Source organism: Artibeus jamaicensis, unplaced genomic scaffold (genome assembly GCF_021234435.1).
Source record: "Artibeus jamaicensis isolate MK-2021 breed Jamaican fruit bat unplaced genomic scaffold, CSHL_Jam_final contig_475, whole genome shotgun sequence".
Taxonomy (NCBI): domain Eukaryota; kingdom Metazoa; phylum Chordata; class Mammalia; order Chiroptera; family Phyllostomidae; genus Artibeus; species Artibeus jamaicensis.
This window is the reverse complement of record NW_026521852.1, coordinates 2,894,101-2,897,977: the sequence shown is the minus strand read 5'-3', so window position 1 is coordinate 2,897,977 and position 3,877 is coordinate 2,894,101.

The window sequence follows — 3,877 nt, the reverse complement described above, 5'->3', positions numbered from 1 at the left end:
GATAAACTGAGGCCCTTAGGGGCAGAGTCAGGCCTGGGGCCTTCCCAGTGTCTCTGCAGGGCGGGGCCAAAAAGGAGGAGCGCCTGGGGCGGCGGAGCCATCTCTATTTGATGAACTCTCTGGTCTGGATGCCGAGCTTCCCAGGGGAACATGGGGCAGGCTTGGGCTTCAGTTTTCCAGAAGCCATGCCAATACACTACCCACATGGCCTGTGAGCGAGGGCTCTTTCCAGCTTCCCCACTCAGCCCTCAGGCACGCAGGGCCATATGTCCTGTCTGCAGGGCAGTGGCATGTCTCTGGCAGCAGGCAGGAGAGGCAAGATCAAAGTGTGGAAGTGGCCTGGACTGCTCCTGGCCCCTGTTGTCACAAGGCTCAGGCCGGCCAACATCCTGCTACTAGGGAACCAAGGACTCCCAGGACACCACACACCCTTAGACTAGCAGAAGGGAGGCGCCCTAGGAGCCAGGGCTCCAGGGGAACCTCCAGGCAAGAGTTTCCTGTCTGACCCTGACGGGTGGCAATAACTGGGCTACAGAGAAAGAAAGAACGTGGATCGGGTGCAGAGTGAACATCTCACTGAAAGCTCACAATGGCCGCATGAGAGCAGGACTAACACCACCTCTGTGGTGCAGATGGGGAACCGGAGCTGAGTGAGTGCCCAAGGTCACAGCACACATGGCTTTAAAGCCCATAGTCTTGCCTGTGGGGCAGCAGGACGGGAGTCCCTTCTCAGTGGGAGAGCCAGGTGGTGCGGCGTCTGCTGAGCTGGGCTCATTGACAGCAGTGTAGGGGTAACACCGCCATGGGAGGAGGCAGGGACACCACAGGCTTCAGAGGGAATTTTCCCAAGGGCACAGACGGGGAGCAGAAAAAATAGGATGGCTCAAACAGTGCACACGGATAGGTTCCCTGTCCAGCTAGTAAACTCCGCCCACCTGTCCAGAGTCACTCACCTGGTTCTTCTTTCCACCTGCCCATCCGCGTTCATGCCTGGGCCTGCTGAAGTTTCACCTGTCACTTTCTGAGCCCCCAAAAGACTGCATTCTGCAGTCCATTCCCCTCAGCAGGAGCAAAAAGCAAGGTGATGCCTTCAAAATGGAAGATTTTGGAGATTCCGAAACAATCCCATGTCAAGGGCAGGGGGAGAGGTGACAGTCTCTGAGCAAGTGGTGGGCCCTACATCGACACACCTCTCCTCTGTGAAACTGTCTCTGACTCTCCTGGGTGCAGTAAGGGATTCTTCCTCTGCCCCAGCCCGTATACCTTTGTATGCGGCTGTCCCTGTGCATGTCCCTCTCCACGGGATGGCGACCTGCCTGAGAATAGGGATCGAGGCTTAGAATCATCCCTCTGCCTCAAGGATCCAGCACAGTCCCCAGCACACAGTAGGTGCTCAATGAATGTTTGCTGAATGGGCGAACGATGGTAACTGTGTCTGTTATTTATCGACTTCCTATCATGAGCCAAGCCTCATGCTTTGGTGCATTGTTTTTAATGTGTACAACAACTACACGAGATTGCTTTTAGTATCTTTGTTTTACAAGTGGCACAACTAGGTTTAGAAAGGGTAAGTCACTTGCCCCATGCCACACAGCCGATACAAGGAGGCTCTGGGAGTCAAGGAGTCCCTAAGGAGCTCCCAGCCTGGCCTGTCATATTAGTGACTACTAGTTCCAACCTTGATATTTGTCACTACCTTACAGTCTAGTCTCAGGTAGGCACAAAGTTCTGTGGCCCTGTTTCCTATCTATCATGTAAGTTCCCTCCTCCCCTTCCTGCCACTGCTAGAATTTATTTTTCACCAGGATTCGTCTCCAAACTGGGGTTCTCATCTCCAGATTTGCCCACAGCATCAACCCATCACTTGGCTGCCAGAGAGCTCGTCCTAGATCGCAGATTGGTGATGCCTCTTCCCTCTGAAATGCTCCATGTTGCCATGTGCTCTCAGGTTTTCAGTAAAAGTAGAAGGGTCTTCAGAACCCAGCACTCTCCCCTCTTTATGGCATCACCTCCAGCCCCACCTAACTCTAAGCTCTAGACTCAGAGAACTGTGAGACCTTATTCTCTCATCCCTGCACTTTGCACATGGTGTTAGCCCTCCTGGAAAAACAAAACATAACAAAACCAAAAACCCTCCATAGTTCTCTCAGCCCATAATCCTCAGCTCGAGCAGCAGAACAGCCCCCGCAGGCGGTCCAACTCCAGTCCTGCAGCAGCACAGCTGTTTACTTAGCTGCCCTATCAGACGGGGAGCTTCCAGAAACTTTGTACCCAGAGACTTGCCTATTATTTGGCACATGCGAGATGTTCAGAAATCTCTTGACCTCTCCATCTTCCTGGTTCCTTGAAACTCTACCCTTTGGTTCCATTCTCTCTGATTGTCTAAAACACAGTTCCTTTGCCATAGTCCCTCTCTGTGCCCTTCTGATCCCGTCCCTGCCTTTGCACAGCTTGCCTGACTCCCAGCATGCTCATCATAGACATGGGTTACGGAACCAGGTGGACTGCTTTCTCTTCCCAAAGCCTGGAAGTTCTGGATCTAGCCCTCCCTGCACCCTTCAACCTCAGCAGTTTTATCTGATAAAGGGCTGTGTGCCCAGGAAATCCACACGCCTGGCAGAGACTACAGAGGCAGCAAGGAGCTGGAAGGCCCCTCGAAGGGTGCCCCTGTGGACAACACGCAGGACCCCCCTGCTCCGCGCAGTTGCTCCCTTCGACCTGCCGCGCCCATCCCCCGGGTAGTCTACAGAGACCTTATGCCGCAGGCTGACGTTGGAGGGCAGGTGCAGGCCTGAGTGATTGACCTCAGGCCCACATCTTCTGGAAAGGAAATTGTTCTACTCGCAACAACTCCTTCTCCAGGGAAAGGCCCCAGGCTCCAAGGCTCGGACCTAAAGGCTGTCGGTCACTTCAGATCAGCCCTAGGAAAGGGTTCAGGCAGGAACATGTCCACACTGTGTACCACCCTCCTCAAGAGACTCCCCCACCGCCAGGGCCCCCAAACTAAAGAGGCCACGCCCACTGGCAGGGAGGAGCACGCGGACCTCCCTGTTTTGGTGCCCATCACACTTGAGGCACCAGCCCCTCTCCTCACAGCCTTCAGGGAACAGCAAGGCTGGGAGGGGCCCACACGGGGCCACTGTGCCACTGCCACCCCATCCCAGTTGCCTCCGACCCCTGAGTCCAGTGGTGTGGGCAGTGTGGGTGCCGGCCTCAGTCCTAATTGCAGCTTGTCACTAACTCCTGCGGGGTTTTGGGCCAGTTCAGCCTCCTGTCTGGGCTCAGCTAGTCTGTGAGTATTCTTGGGCGTCCCTGGTTGGCCTGCAGGGTCTAATGCTAGGACACACTGATGTAGCCTTCAGGGCAAGAGTGGGGGCTCATTCAGGCCCCGGAGGGGTGCGACCAACCAGGTGGGAGCTTTGTACCTGAAGGTAGATGACAAGACCCATGCACAGGGCAGAGGACAAGCTGTAAAAGCTACTGTTTTCAAGAACTCTACAAATGAACATGGCCAACAGGACCTGTCGGTGCACATCGGCTGCTGGGATCAGCGGCAGACTCGGAAGGTGGGAGAGGTACCTTGGAGACACGCCCTCTCAGCAAATCGCCCCAGCTCACTAGCCCCGGTCCTGGGGAACTCCAGTCCGGACAGTCTCAGCCTACTTAGTCAAGGTCCTCAGGGCCAGCCCTGGGACCAACACCGGAAGTGGTGCTTGGGCCAGGGCTCTCAGAGTGGGAGAAAGGGGTGGGCACCCAGGCAGAGGCAGCCTCGGAGATTGGCAGCAGCTGTGGGCAGCTCGGGAGGGATGGGGAGGAGTCAACTTGCACACGTGAAAAACTCCAGCGGGCCGGGCTTTCCCCTTCCTCCTCCCCCTCC